Genomic DNA, 17,500 nt, shown 5'->3' with positions numbered 1-17,500 from the left:
AAAAGTCTGCTTGCTTTAAAACTGCAGGAATTACTTGCTATCATATGTCTTCTAGAGACACTGAGCTGGTACCAGAAGTGGTAGCAATTAATATCTGTGACTGTCATTATGTAGCTTTTGTATGAAATGTCTGTTTATTCATCTCTGTTTTTATATCATAAGGTACTTGCTGCAGATTGGTTCACCATGTGTCTTTGAAGGAATGGCATGCTCTTTTATACTCAGGGGTAAAGTCAGATGGAGGCAATCAGTGACTACATAAGTGATAAAATAATTGGAGCTGTGTTCTATACAGTATAGCTAATCTGACCATAATTATTTTGAAATGAAACCTTAAAAAACATAAGCACAGAATATTTACAGTCACAAAGTGATGCCCTTACATTTCAAAGTACAAAGTTTAGGGAATGCTGACAGTGAAAAATAAAATCACAGTATCACATCAACACTCAAGATATTTAATGGGAGATTGTTAAATAGTTTTAATTATCTTGCTGTTTATTTACATTGCAGTCATATCTAGGTAAATTTAAATAATATGATTTTTGACTCACAAAATGAGCTATCACAATACAATTCATAAGAGCTGAATTTAAAAACCCTTGACAATTTCTGTGTTTACATGTCTCACATAATATGTAAGACCAGGGGACAGCTTCGTAGCATGTAAACAACTTGCTGTTGTTTAACTAATTATGTATTTCATTATGAGACAAGGAAGAGGTAAAATTAGCTTTATCATCATCTACTTATGAAGCAAGGACAAGACTTCATGTTTTTGTCAAGAGAAACTACAGAATCTAGTTTAATCTAAAAATTTGTAATTTGGATTTGTAGCATTTCTTCTTACAGTTTAATGGCATATTTTTATGACAATAACAGCAATAAAGCAATGAATTTTAACGGCAATATTTATATATTGCCTAAGAAACATTAGCCAATAGCTTCTGTATCCAATCAAGTGTCTGCTCTGATGATTCTTGCCAAAGAAACATACAAAGTTTTTTAAACCAGAGGATGAATCATTTCATTCTTTGAGGAGATCCCAAAGGATTGCAATGATATAGAACACCTCAATTCCACAAAACAGTGATTTAAATTCAGTAGGAGATCATAATATATGTGGTCAGGATTATTTGGTCATCTGCCAATGACAAGGAGAGAGGAAGAGACAAGGGAGGTAGCCTCAGATTATAAGTTTCCAATATTCAGTGTGAACACTCATCTTCTTTCAGTGATTGAATATCAGGTAGTGTCAAAAGGACTGATGTTTCATCTCATTCAGTGCAACAGACATTGATGATAATTTACTACAATTGCATTAATCTGCAAAAAGTTAAATTTACAATATATCCACTGATACGCTGATAATAGTTTACATAAATAAAGTGTTGTGAATCCAGCTTTAAATAACACCATGTCTGCATTTAAAGATCTCTGTGAATCAGAATTTTGATCTTTATGGAATAATAAAAGTTCAAAGGCATTTTCTGAATTAATTTTCCCAGAAAGGAATGCCTTGAGAGAGAGACAGAGAGAGAGAGACTTAACTCATAGTACAGATCTTTGATACAAGAAGGTCAACAAAGGAAATTATAATGTCTATTGATTATGACAAATATGTTACACAGTTTAATAAGTTATTGGAAGAAGTGCATAGGCATCTTGTTTTACCATACTTGAATGTTAAAGGAAGAACAGATGATATTCTGATGAATTTAATGTTACAAAAGCATATACTATTAGACATATATAGTTACTTAACAGGCTCAGTACTGAGGGTAAAGCCACTATCTAGAGTGGATAAAATGCAAAAAGACCTAATCTCACTTCCATTTAGCTACAATGTGGTAGGAGTCAGGTCTAAAACAAAGTACACATCTTTGTATTTAAACAGTAGCTTTAATCTGCTGTCACAGCATTTTGCATCATATAAAAAGGATTCCTGGACTTTTGCATGGGGTGATAAATGATTCTTTTAAGGGGTGTGAAAAGCTTTTATCTGCCAGGGATGTTCCTTATAAAACATATACCAAGTTTGTCATATCTTATTTGAGTGAATTAAGATTAACATCTAATGTCTTTTACTTGAATTATTATTATTTATTTCTCTGTGTGTGTTTGTTAAAAAAATATTTCAGCCAAATCAAAGAAGTAGTGATGGGTGCTATGGCAGTGCCTGTTTATGCAAATTAAGTTATATCTTGCTGGGAACATGCATTTTTATTTACATATATTTTATTTAAATATGTTAGTGTTCACATAAGGTTTATTGACGATAGTTTTTTTTCAGCTAGAATAATAGTGACAATGATTTATATGCTTTTTTAAATATTTAAATGCAAGTACAATGATGTGAGTCTTACATTTAGCAATCTTAGAACGCAATTGAATTTTTTGAACATAATGCAGATTAATTTGACCAGCATCTCTTCTGAGGGTACCTTATGCTGAATGTCCATTTTTCATAAATATCTACTTACACTTTGAATGTAGCCACACTATCTATATGAAATACAATAAAGATGGAGACAATGTATTAGACCATCCCGATTTATTTTTAACAATGAACGTTTCAGTTATGAAACTAATATACTCTTTAATTTGTTCATTTTTAGAGGTTTTTAGAGCACCCATTTACTTATTATTTTAGCTTTGTGTTCTTCTATTTTGGTAGATGATATAGCAATAAGAAATATATTAGGTGACAACTGAAAAATTTTATTCGATAACTCAGATTTTGGTAAAAGTCATAGGGAAATATTTGTTGCTAAAAGTCAGAAAAATATTAGTCATTTATTAAAATAAAAATGACTATTTTCTTGGATCCATCACAAAAAATCAAAAGGTTGCAATCCAAGCAGATATGTTAAGTATCCATGGCAAAACCTGAGTCAAATTATATTTTAGAGCAATATAATCAAGGCTTTTTAGCATTGTTCCACTCTTAAGGTCCTGTGATTATTTATGGAACAAAAGTTCTAAATGCATTAGATATTTCTGTATATTTAGGTTCATAGGTTTATAGGGTGGTACTAGGCTATTGGCCCTAGGGCCTATACAAGCCTAGCCATAACAATTCCCTGGCTATTTCTTCCCACAATATTTATTTCCCTGGACCCCTGTCTAGCAGGGCGACTGACGTGATTCCCGGGGTGAATTTCCTATCTCCCATCCAATCATCAAGGTTCCTTTTGAAGAGGGCCAAAGAGGCGCTCTGCTTGACATGTATGGGCAGTCTATCTCAGAGTCTGGGGAGTCTCTTGGTCAGGAACCTATCCCTCCAGCATTTTTTGTTCATTGTGATGACAAGGTTTAGATCCCTGGAGTGTGTGACTCTGAGGGATTGGGATTTCTTTAAGTATAGCATGTCCAACAGCTCTGGGTTTGACATGGCCTTGTATGTTAAGCAGATATTGCCTCTGAGTAGACGATATGCGACAGAGTATAGCTGGAGTTTTTTTTAGATGGTCAGCATAGGGCATCTGCTTTAGGTCTGTGATTCTTTTAGTGAGGTATTTCTGTGGCCTTTCCAGTTGTTGCAGCTGTCTTGAGAGGTACATACGAAATAGGGCATTGTATTCTATAATGGATCTAATGAGGGATGAGTACAGTGAGACAATGACCTCCTTTTTTTTCTGGATCAAAAGCCCTTAGTGATGAGATGTGCCACATAGAAGGATTTTCTGACTGCTGTGGTGATGTGGTTATCGAAGGTGATTTAATGCATTTGCTTTTTGGTTTGTCCATCTTTTACCCCTGTCCTTTATTGATCTCTTTTATTGAAGAATTTAAAGCTTTTCTTCAGAGGATATATGTCAACAGAGTTAGTATCAGTTTTACATGTAAAAATCAGACCATCAGGATTGAGTATACAGACATGCTAGTATGTGTTCAAACTAGTAAAACTCAGCTCACTCTATACAGGAATATATCCTCCAATAACAATTTCTCAGATGCAAGGGAAGTTTTAACTGGCTAGGAATATATGTTTAGAATATGTCATTATTTTAGCAAGTAGGAATTGTTATTAACACCTTTTTTAGTGATATGTGGTATTATGAGAGCATGTTTTATACTTTCTGGGATAAAGTGACAAGTAGTATAAGAAGAAGATTTCAGAGGAGGTTTGGCTGAAAAAGACAGTGGAATTAGCAGCAGAAAGACAATATATATTTTTATAACCCAATAAGCCCCATTTACAAATGAGGTGAGCAAGATTTTGGAAACAAATGGCACATCGTTAATAGTGGCGACATATTGTTTAAGGTGGTAAATTCAGGTTTAAAAATGCCACAAGAACTCCCCACAAGTTCAGGATAGGGTAGTTAGTTCAGGAACATTTCTGAGAAGGATGGATGCCAAAGAGAGTTTATTCAGTGCAAGGGCCACTCTAATTGTAAATATAGGGACAAGTTACCTAGTCACATTATTGATGTCAATGAGTTCAAAGGCATATATTTTCAAGCTTATTTGAAAGCTGTAGTTTTATTACTACACTGACTGATTGATTGTTTAAATGACTGAGTCTTTCTTTACTAGGTAGGTGGACTTGTCTGAGGACCCTTTTCAACCATGACCTAGGACTAGGGGACTAGTTACAAAGTAACAGTGTTGAAGAGACAAATGAAGTGCAGTGACATCAATCGGGATCAACAATCGGCACTGCTCAGGACCAGGGACAAAGAGGAGGCATGCAGATTAAAAATGAAGTTTATTGAGCCCCAAGCAGAATCCAAAACAAATACAGCACAAACCATTAAATATTTTAACTTGCTCATAGCGTTTTTCATCCTACCTATCGGGACTTCATCAGATGAACCATAAGCAGAATATCCCCAAATAAATACCCACTATAACCAAATAAAATAGATCAATTATCCACCCAGATTCATAAGTTAATTAATAAATTATGCATACTTTTTTAAATAATTACAGAATAATTATTCCCTGTTAGAAATCTCATCAACATAATAAATAAATATAAGTTGAAACAATACCCATTTTCATGGTAATCAACTCTGTATCCTTCCAGCTTTAAAATATGTTAAAAATATTCAAATTCCTTATAAAAACACTACAGAAACAGATGAAAAAGCAACACAACTGTGGGAGCAGTGGTGGGTTAAAAGTGTTTTTTTTCTCAAAGTATTTTACTTTACTGGTCCATTTGTGGGAAATAATAATTCTAATTAAGTAATTAACTTAAGAATCTTGTTGGATAATTTATCCTTCTTATTTGTTTGTCACGGGTACTTACAGTTCATCTGATGAATTCCCAGTTGGTAGGACAACAAATGCAGTGAAGAAGTTAAAGAGTTTAATGGTTTGTGATGTATTTGTTTTGGATTTGGATTCTGCTTAGAGCTTATTAAACTTCAGTCTTAATGTACACGCTTCCGCTTTTTTCCTGGTCCTGGGCAGTGCTGATTGTTGATGTTAGTGGTTGCTGCAGCTTCATTGTAGTCTTTGGGCACTGTGTTTGTTCTTTCTCTTTTTTTGAATCAATCAGGATCACACTCATGACAAATATGTATGTTACATTTTACACTAATTAAAACTAGTTTCGTAGGAGATAAAATTGGACATAAAGCAAAATAAAGAAAGGAAGATTTCACAGCTGTTTATACAATATTTTCACAAAGTTTGCATCTTACCCCCAATAATGCCACATTTAGCTATAGTCTTGGAAATTGGGAGCACTAGCAAATAATCCATTTAAATAGTATTACATTCAAATTCTGAAGTACAGTGACTGATATTTCATAGTTAATGGTCTAAACTGGATGCAAATGATACAATAGAGAATTGAAGTAGAAAATGAAATTAACTTCTTTATAATCTTCTGGTTGCTCAAGGCACTAGGAAGTAATTCACAATTAAGTAAAGTTAGTTTTTGTTTTGTTTTTTCCTTAGTCCTCCAGGTGAGTGTAACACTGGAGGGCATTTGCAACTTCATCAATAGGAGTTGCATCATGTAAATAAATAGACAAATGAGAGTTTGAGTATTGGAACATATTAGAGACACAAAGTTATCCGCCCCAAAACTTGGACCAAACCACAAAAGGAGGGGGAGTATCAATATTCGTCAAAGATACCCACACCTCCAGGTTTGTGGCACAGGACGAAGCATCAGAGACTATTCATGTGCAACTAATAGTGGGTAAAACTGCCTTCCAGTTTATAGCCTGCTACAGACCACCCTGCCAAACCCAGGAATCCCACTCGGCCTTCCTGAGAACACTGGGAAATATGAAGGTCTCTCCAAACACCATTATATTGAGCGACTTCAACTACCCAAACATAGACTGGGAGCATTACTCTAGCTCCAACACCCTAGCCCAAAGGTTACTAGAATTTATAAACTCAAGTGCTATGGAACAACTTGTTACCACTCCCACAAGAGGGGAAAACATACTGGACCTGATCATCACCAACATGGGGACTCTATGCTCCATACCAGAAGTGTATCCCTCACTGGTAAGATCAGACCATAAACTAATCTCACTGGATATTCATATCCCGACCCCACCCCCTGCCCAGAAAACCACAGTGAAAAACTTCTCTAAAGCAAATTTCACACTCCTCAAAACCGAGGTGGAATCCTTCAAAGCCTCCGGGCCTGTGGAAAATATGGCCCAGACCACAGAATCCTTTATAAATGCATTCCATGAACACCTTCAGGAATGCATGGATCATGCAATCCCAGATAAAACCAAGATCCAATCCTCCAAAGGCAGACGTCCTGTCTGGTGGACTCCAGCCATAAACAAACTATACAATAGAAGGAGGAAGCTACTACACGATAGAGCAAAATCCCAAAAAGGAAAGGCATCTCTGATCAGTATTAGCAAAAAACTACGGGCACTCATAAAATCGTCTAAGGCCAGCTTCGAGAGAAAAATTGCACAGGACACTAAGGGTAATCACAAGGCTTTCTTTAGTTATGTTAGGAACCTGGGTGGGAATTCCCAGATATGCTCAGAATTAGTCTAAAATGACAAAAAATATACCAAACCCACAGACATTGCCAACATCCTAGCTGACAGGTTCAGCGCAAACTCCCCCCCTCCCACCAAAAGGGCAAATATCTATCCCAGCAGAGTGCTGCCCCCTTGACATCTCAGATGCTCAGGTAAGAGCCGCCCTCTCCAAAGCAAAAAACACAGCATCAATGGGACCAGACAGTGTCCCGGGCTGCGTCCTACATGAACTCCAAGAAGAGCTAAACCCAAACATAAAACTACTGTTCAATCTCAGCCTTACTACAGGATATGTACCCAAAGAGTGGCGTACAGCAACAGTGGTCCCTGTCCACAAAGGTGGTGCCTCAATGGATCCTGGAAACTATCGCCCCATAAGCCTGACTAGCTTGGTCTGCAAAGCTATGGAAAGGATCATCATGGACCTCATAAATAAAGATATTGGGGACCTACAGACACTGAATCCTACCCAGTTCGGCTTGGTTAAGGGCAGATCCTGCCTCTTAAACCTGGTCAAGTTCTTTGAAACAGTCACCAAGGCCATTGACAAGGGGAAGGTGGTCCACACAGCCTACCTGGACCTCACAAAAAACTTCGATACAATACCCCACTCGGGCATTATAGATAAGCTCACCAGCTTAAATATAAACCCCTATATCACTAGATGGGTTGCAAACTGGCTCAAGGACAGAACCCACATGGTTAGAATTGCTGGAGCCATGTCAGACTCCAAACCAGTTACAAGTGGCATCCCACAAGGCTCAGTCCTGGGACCTCTCTTGTTCGGTATATATTTCTCAGAGGTACAGGCCAACACGGAAGGACTGTGGCTGACCAAGTTCACAGATGACTGCAAACTGGGCACCATAATCGACTCTCCAGCGGACACAAGCATCCTCCAAAAGGGCCTCATAGAAACAGACAACTGGTGCTAGAGCCATGGCCTCAAGCTAAATGCCAAAAAGTGTATAGTCATCCCCTTTGGCAAAAACAAAGTGCCCACAAATTACCACATAGGTGGTAATCCATTAAGTACAGAAGAAGTAATTAGGGACCTGGGGACCCAAGTTGATTGCAATCTCTCATTTGACAACCACGTGGCCAAAGTGGTTAGAAAAACATTTTATATAGCCCACCTAATCATGAAGGGATTCACATCTAGATCAGGGGAGGTCATCATGCCTCTTTACTCATCCCTCATCAGTCCCATAATTGAGTACAATGCCCCTTTTGGGATGTACCTTACCAGACACCTGCAGCAACTGGAAAGACCCCAAAAGTACCTCACCAAGAGGATCAAAGGACTCATACAGATGCCATATGCTGCCCGGTTAAAGAAACTCCAGCTCTACTCAGTGGCATACCGCCTGCTCAGAGGCGATCTGTGCCTAACGTATAAAGCCATGTCCAACCTGGAATTAATGGACATGCTGCACCTCAGAAAATCCAAATCCCATCGAGCTACATACTCGAGAGACTTGAACCTCAGCACTGAAATAAATAGGACATGCTGGAGGGACAGATTCATAACCCAGAGGCTCCCTTCACTCTGGAATAAAATCCCAGTCCAGGTTTGGCAGAGTCCCTCATTGACTCTCTTCAAGAGAAATCTTGATGAGTGGATGGGAGATCGTAGGTTTACCCCGGGTATCACTTCTGTGTCACTGTTAGACAGAGGCACAGTATACTAACCTCGAAAAAGGGCATAGCAAAATTATTTTAAAATGGGTGGTGAAAGCCAAACACGCTCTGGCTAGGCTTATAAATGCCCTAGGGCAGATAGCCTAGTATGAACCTGTGAACCTATGAACCTATAAGAATTACAACATACATAGCTGTGTCATATGCACTTTAAGGAAAACTTAGGGAAAACAACTTGGCAAATGAGGGTTTGTGTACTGGGGCATATTAGAGATATAAATAATGACAATGTGCCCATTCCTTTAGCTATGCACCTTAAAGAATTGTGTAACTAGAAACATAAGGATATGAGATTTGTTATTATGTAGTACATAAGCAATAAGGATTTATTCTTCAATGTTTGAAAGATGTTACTGAAAAAGGAAGCATGCATGCATTATTTATGCTCATGAAATCCTTTGGCTTGAACCAAGAGTTGGAACCAATAACTGAATATGAAGTATTTATTGTAAAATTATTAAAATTATTTTAATGCAGTTTATTAGTTATATTTACATGTGCATATTGTAATTTATTATGTAAAATATTTAACAGTAATATTAAAATGTATTCACACAGATGTCTAACAGTAAAGTTAACTTTGACTAGTAATGTCTTACTTGGATTTGCATTTAAATGTGACAGTGTTAGGTTGGACTTTATAACCATTGAAGGCAGTAGACTGAGGTGTTTGTTGGTTTCAAGTAAACTAATAAAGGTGCTTTTAATTTGCATACTAAGTGTGTGGATTAAGGTAGGGCACACAACCAAAGCCGGCGGTGAAACTGGAGCTGTGCATGACTCAGTCCTGTGTCCTCTAAGAGGAAGACAGTAAGAAGAAAAAAATCACCAGGCAGGTGGGAGTATATCCTTCTTGACCTCAGCTCAGTCCACCAGAGGGATGTAGAATTTGAAAAAAAAAAAAAAAATCTGGTCATAGTATGATAGTTCGGATAATTTTTCTTCTCTTCTCCATCATGTTGAATCTACGCAAAATGTCTTCTGATCTATGATGAAAGACACATGATGGAGGGACATTCCAATAGTATTCCATCACAGCGGTGGATGGGAATCAAAATAATTCATCTCTGTCCAAATGAAAAAACAACAAAGTTTATTTACTGCATGTTTCAGGTCTGTATATTTGACAACAGTCCAAAAAGAAGTGTCCCTAGTATGCAATAGAAGTGGTAATCCCCATTGGCAGTGGCAGATAAAACACACCCTGATATTTTATGTCTGGGTATTTAGTCAATGTTTTATCAAAAAAAAGTTCTAAACTTGTTTCCTGCCTTTCCTGTAACTTGTCTAATCCTGATACAGATTTGCTGTATCCAAGACTGTTTGTAAGATTCTGAGCACCCCCCCCCCCAAGTCTTTCTGTGTTAGAGGGAAGCCTTCTAGCTTATCAGTGGGAGTGGTAAGCATTAGGTAGCCTATCTTCCACAAGAAGAGTGGTTTCAGGCCCAGAAATTCTAGTTTATTGGCCGTTTGGGTAGTTTTTCCATCCCTTTCAACTTTCTGGTTTAAAAGCCCACACTTTCGTGGGTTTGCACTTGTGTAAGCTCTGAGCAGTGGCGCCAAGCTGTGTTAAACTATTACTGGTGCCAGAAAGTCTGCTCTTCAGATTTTCCCTTAGATCTTGCTAGTTCTTCCTCTCTCTCTCTTGCACTTCAAATAGATTAATCGCTTTACACTTCAACAGGGTTTTGTAGCAATTATTGTAGCACACCTAAGTGCCATTAGCACTAGTCATTTTTCACTGAAATAGCTCCAGTACTTAGTAGTTACAACCACCCCCTGGCATGATTAAAGGGCAGTTCCCTGTGCTTTCTCCTATTAACCTGGTGCACTTGGTCTTTCTGAGGCAGTGTAGCAACTGCCTCATGTACACAGACAACACTCTCCTCTTACCTCCCAACACTCAGACCTGTGAGAGATGCACTTATATCACCAAACTGGAAGCTATGCACTCTCCAGTCAAGACCAGACTAGCTGGTCAAGAGGAGAAGGTCAACGCCTGTACCACACCACATGGAACACAAATCCCTCCAGAACACCCACCATCACAGCTCTCACATAAAAACACAAACCACACACCCACCTTTAGGGAGGCTCTCAACAGAAATGTATCCAAGCAGCAGAGACCTCTAAGACAGAAATGCACTCGACCACAACACAGCACAAACCACACGACACATAGCTCACCTACACTGTGTGCTTCTCAACCTAAGCCTAAGCCACTAAGGGAAAACACCTTCCTCAATACACTAATCATAGGTGGTTCAGTAGTGAGGTACACAGATGTCCCACTCACTAGGTTGAATAAGGAGAAGGTAACAGTCAGCTGTCTATCAGGTGCCAGAATTTGACACATAACACTCACACTCAGGTCACTCCACAACAAGTGCAAGTATGATTCTGTCATTGTCCATGTGGGTGTGAATGACCTGAGATGCACCTCCCTGGATTACATGAAAAAAGACACAGTGGAGCATTCGGATTATGTGGCCCAAGCAGAATGAAGCTGCAGTACAAACAAAAAAATGATTGACGTCAACAATTGGCTAAGTTTCTAGTGTCATTTTAAAGGGGATCCAGTATCTGTCAATTTGGGAAGACATGATTTACAGAACTCAATGCTTTGCCAGAGATGGCCTGCATCTGTCCTCCCTTGGTTTCCAGGTACTGACTAAGGCTCTTGACTCCCCATAGTGCCTTTTTAGGTGGTGTTCTAAAGACCAAATTACCACCATAATGGCTATAAATGAATGCAATCTGAGGGTCATGCTGCTCAATGCTAGAAGTCTAAAGATTAAGATGCACTCACTCAAAGCAGTCCTCAAAATGGAGAACATTAACATTTATGCTGTAACGGAGACTTGGTTTAAAGCAGCAGAAAGCATCACTGTACTACCAGGCTATAACTCATTCCACACCTTTTGGTCCCGAAACATGGAATGAAGCTCCAAAGGTGGTGGTGTCTCCATATTCATAAAGGATATGCACACCTCAAGACTAGTAGTCCAGCATAACACATCTGAGATACTTCAGGTACAATTAACATTGGCTAAGATGGCGATACAGGTCATAGCCTGCTATAGGTCCCCAACCATGTCCCTAGACTCTCGTTCCACATTCCTAAGCACCTTGGAATCTATCAAGGTCCAACCCAACACTCTCATACTAGGAGACTTCAACTACACCTCAATCAACTGGAAATACTACTCAAGCACCAATGCACTGGCCCAACACTTCTTGGAATTCATCATTTCTAATGCCCTGGACCAGCTCATTCTGACCCCCACTAGAGGAAGCAACATCCTTAACCTGGTTATTAGTAACATGGGCAACCGTTGCTGTACATCAATAGTCAGTCCCTCCCTGGTCAGATCCGACCATAAACTAATCATCATGGAAACCCATATCTCACCCACACTCCTCTGCAAAAGTAACCACCTTGCAAAACTTCTCCAGATCTGACTTTGGGTTCTTAAAAACAGAGGTGGCTAACTTCACGGCACCCATGCCAATGGAAAAAAGCTGCATGACTGCCAAATCATACACCAATGCATTGTATGAACATGTACATAAATGCATGGAGCTAGTCATACCCAACAGAACCAAGCCACTCTCCTCCAAAAAAAAGGAAGCCAATCTGATGGTCCCCTGCCATTAATAAACTCTACAACAGAAGGAATAAACTGTTGCAGAAAAAGGTGAAGTCCCAAGAATGGCAAAACTCCCTTATTAGCCTCAACAAAAAGTTGAGATCTCTCATCAAATCCTCCAAAGCCAGCTATGAAGGCAGAATTGCGGCAGACACAATCACAAAACCTTCTATAGTTATATGAAGAACTTTTGCAGCAATACACAGATTTACTTTGAGTGACTGCGCAATGGTACCTCCTATAATGAGCCAGTAGATATTACCAACATACTGACTGACAGATTCAGTGCCAACTTTAACCCTGTCTCCCCCTTAAAGGACCAATCACAATACCGGAAGAATGCCAGGCACCCAGCATTACCGCATCACAGGTTAAAGCTGCATTGTCCAAGGCCAAGGATACAGCTTCCATGGGACCTGATAATATTCCTGGCTGTGTTCTACATGAAATACAAAGCGAAATGGCACCATATCTGTGTGCCCTGTTCAGTCACAGCCTCACCTCAGGCTCTGTCCCTACTGTATGGTGCACTGCTACAGTCATCCCGCTCCATAAAGGGGGAGCAACGACAGACCCTGGGAATTATTGCCCCATTAGCCTGATGGGTCTGATATGTAAATCTGTGGAGTGCATCATCATGGACCTGATTGACAAAGATATAGGAAATCTCCAAACTTTAGACCCCACGCAATTTGGCTTTGTGAAAGGGAGACCATGCCTGCTCAACCTGGTTGACTTCTTTGAGTCAGTCACCAGGGCTGTGGATGAAGGTAAGGCAGTGCATACAGCCTACCTCAATCTGGCCAACGCCTTTGATACCATTCCTCACTTGGGAGTTATTGATAAACTCACCAAGCTAGGCATCAACCCCTATATCACTAGGTGTGTTGCAAATTGGCTCACAGATAGAACACACAATGTGAAAGTAGTGGACTCCAAGTGAGACTGCCATCCAGTCATGAGTGGAGTTCCACAGGGATCATTCCTGGGTCCTCTCCTGTTTGACATCTACTTCTCAGAAGTCCAGGCCAACACAAAGGGACTCTAGCTGACCACGTTTGCAGATGACTGCAAGCTGGGAGCCATTATTAACTCCCCAAGTGATGCAGACATCTTACAGAAAGGCCTCACTTAGACCAATGACTGGTGTTGAAACCATGGCCTTAAGCTTAACACCAAAAATGCGTCATCATCCCCTTTGGTAAAAACTCAGTTCCCACTAATTACCACATTGATGAGAGCCCACTGAACACTGAAGACGTCATAAGAGATCTGGGATGCAGGTTGACAACAACCTCTCCTTAGACCACCACATTGCCACTGTGGTCAGAAAGTCCTTCTATGTGGCACATCTCATTACCAAGGGTTTTGCATCCAGGAAGAAAGAGGTCATCATCTCTCTCTACTTTTCCCTCATTAGACCAATCATTGAGTATAATGCCCCATTTGGCATGTACCTCACTAGACACCTGCAACAGCTGGAGAGGCCACAGAAGTATCTTACAAAGAGGATCCTAGGCATTAAACACATGTCCTACACTGACAGACTAAAAAGACTCCAGCTATTCTCTGTCTCATATCGCCTACTAAAAGGTGATCTCTGCTTGACTTACAAAGCCATGTCTGACCCAGCTCTGTTAGAAATGCTCCATCTAAGCAAATCCCAGTCCCACCGCACCACATACTCCAGAGACATCAACCTCATTACCAAAATCAACAGAACATGCTGGAGGGACAGGTTCCTCACTCAGAGACTGCCCATACTCTGGAATAGACTTCCCATACATATTAAGCAGTGGACCTCACTGTCCCGCTTCAAGCGAAATCTTGATGAGTGGATGGGAAATAGAACGTTCACCCCGGGGATCACTCCAGTGGCTCTACTTGACAGAGGCACTGAGAACTAATGTTGGGCAGCACAATGCCAGGGCACTTCTATGGGCTAGGCTTGTAAAGGCTCCAGGGCCATTAGCCTAGTACACACCTATGAACCTATGAGTCTATGAATTACATACAGACTGTTGTTTTATGCTTTTGATTTCTCAATTATTTTCTTATGTAGAATAGAGTCAGATGGCTTATCAATGTTAAGATAATAGTCAATCACTGTTGGGCCTTTATCATATACAGCCATTGTCTCTTCAAAGAATGCCACAACATTCAAAGCATAAGCTCTTCCTATAAAAATTAATGCAATTCCATGTCTAACAGATGTAGGTTCCCTGTACCATTTTGAAAAAGGTCTATTATAATTCTCCCTTTATGTCTACATTCAGTACGGGCCAAGCTAATGAGTTTAACATAATTTACATGTAATTTGACCCCACTTTGTGAACTGGTACTGCTACAGCAAGATGTCATAGGCCAAGGACATGACAATATGCTAATATTTTTAACACGTTCAGCATAAGTTTATTTAGGCATACTTGCTATTGTATAGTGGAAACCACTAGATATGCTGCCCATTGAACATGAGTTCCTAATTTTACTTAAGGCAACAGTTATTATGTCTCATCTTATATAAAGGTGTTTCTCCTTCTCTCTGAAATAGTGAAAAATATGGTATTTACTTACTGTAAAGTTTGCACAAGCATTGTATATAAGTGCAATTAGAATGCCCTGTAGCTGGCTGATCTAGTATAATAGAAATAAATTTATATAGTTTAAAATACAAGACTATCTGGGTCTATATTATGATATCACACACTCAGAAGAGCGACTGACACATAATTGACCCCATGTAAGCGAAAGCTTACGACGTCGAAACTTCAGAACAGCGATTTTTTCAAAGGGAAAAAAATCACTGTTCCTAAACAAAAAAAAAAAAACCTGTAAAACATTACATAATGTGGGGGGCTTTACCCCCCACACCTCCCACACCCCCTACTTAAATATACCAACTCCAAGATCACACTACAGTGCCGAAAATGGCAAAGTAAGGAAAGCAGCCAAGCCAATTCTTTCCCAGGGAAAGAATTCATTGAAAAGCCGCTTCACTATTTTGCCTTTTCTCGCTTTTCAGTTCAACAAAGACGTATTTGACAACCTGCGTCTGCAACAGCGTAATAGGGAGCCAACTACCTCAGATGGTAGAAATAATGGTGACTGCTATTGCAATGACAATTTACAAGAAAGATCGGATAAATACTGGTCAGCAGTAAACAGCAGCTGATATTCAAAAGCAGTTACACAGCACTAGCTGACAAATGTCTCAGCCATCATAGTAGGAACTACAACCTGAAAGGTTGAAGTGTGTCTTTATCAATAATGTACCCACTAGAAAAAAATATTTTGCTGAAAAAAATGAAGGCCTGATAAGCTGCCATTCCATTAATGACATGCGTATAATTGCGATAAACTGCCATTCCATTAATGACTTGCATATAACTGTGATAAGCTGCCATTCCATTAATGACATGCGTATAATCGCATTATTTTGACATTGTTCTCTGGCTTATTTAAAACAATGATATCAAAAGCCTTACAGTCAAACCTAAACAAATGAACCTCCTCTAGTTAGAGGAAATTTTTAAGTCCTTTTAGAAAACACAGACAAGTGTGCGTGCAAGCGCGAGCGTGCACACACACACACACACACACACACACATATATATATGTACATATATATATATATATATATATATATATATATATATACACACACACACACACACACATATATATATATATATATATATATATATATATATATATATATATATATATATATATATATATATATATATATTTATCTCTCTCTCTCTCTCTATATATATATATATATATATATATATATATGGGAGCGCTACAAAATTCTGAAAGACCAAAATCCTAAGACCAAAATCTTGAAAGTTCAAAATAAAGAAAACTCAAAATACTGAATCTCATAATACTGAAAATGCACAGGATACCAACATTTACTATATTTCAGCACAAGTACATACAAAAACATATTACCGTTGAACTATAAATGGGTGCAAGCCCCCCTGTGCCCCCCATGTGGGGGTCTGCACCCCCCACATCCCCTGCTACTTAAATATATCAACTCCAAGATTTCACTTCACTACATAATCTTGGAGTTGATATATTAAAGTACCATGGGGGGGTGTAGGGAGGCTTTCCCCCCTGATTATACTTGGAGAAGAGTAATATGGTTTGTCTTTTATTTGTTTCTCTATGTACCTATGCCGGAATATAGAAAGTTTTGATATTCTGTGTGTTTTCAGTATTATGAGAGTCAGTATTTTGAGTTTTCAGTATTTTGAACTTTCAATATTTTGGTCTCAGGATTTTGTAGTGTTCCTTTATATATACATACACACATATATATATATATATATATATATATATATATATATATATATATACATATATATATATATATATATATATACATATATATATATATATATATATATATATATATATATATATATATATATATATATATATATATATATATATATATATATATATATATATATATATATATATATATATATATATATATATATACCGTATTTCTTTCTAAATAAGACCTAATTAGAGAGTAAGGCCTAGAATGTTTTTTGGTTTCTCCAGGCTGTTTATGATATAAGCCCTACCCCAAAAATAAGCCCCAGTTAATATTGTCAACAACACGACAGACATGTTGAATTATAAAATAATATTATTGACACCCATTGACTGAGTTTATCGTACTCTGCTCACCTTTTTCAGACCATTCGGACACCCAACTTTTTCTCTTTGCAGAAAGTCATAAGACTCTTTCACTGGGAGTCCTCCGCGATTCTTACTGTAACCATAATCGTCATTCACACTCGGTTGAGATCCTTGGCCCATAAACCCACGCAGGTGTACTTTGATCAGTCAAAGTACAGGCAAAGTTGTAAAGCACGTGCTCATGATAACGAGCAGCTGTGGTAGTTTCTTCTCTTCATAATCAATGCCATTTTGTGTTGCCACTCCAGTCACGTAAGTCTTCAATTAACCCCACCCCAGACAACATGAGTGCAAAAAGAAAGAGCTATTGAATCAAGTACAAGAAAGGAATCATGAAGGACTCCTGGGGAAAGAATCTGATGGCTTTCTGTAAAGAAAAGAAATTAGATCTCAAAATGGTCCGAAAATGGTGAGCAACGTATGTTAACCTCAGTCAACAGGCCG

Source organism: Protopterus annectens, chromosome 3.part1 (genome assembly GCF_019279795.1).
Source record: "Protopterus annectens isolate FY-2018-M chromosome 3.part1, PAN1.0, whole genome shotgun sequence".
NCBI classification, from domain to species: Eukaryota; Metazoa; Chordata; order Ceratodontiformes; family Protopteridae; genus Protopterus; species Protopterus annectens.
The sequence above is the reverse complement of the archived record's forward strand: the minus strand, read 5'-3'. Positions refer to the sequence as shown.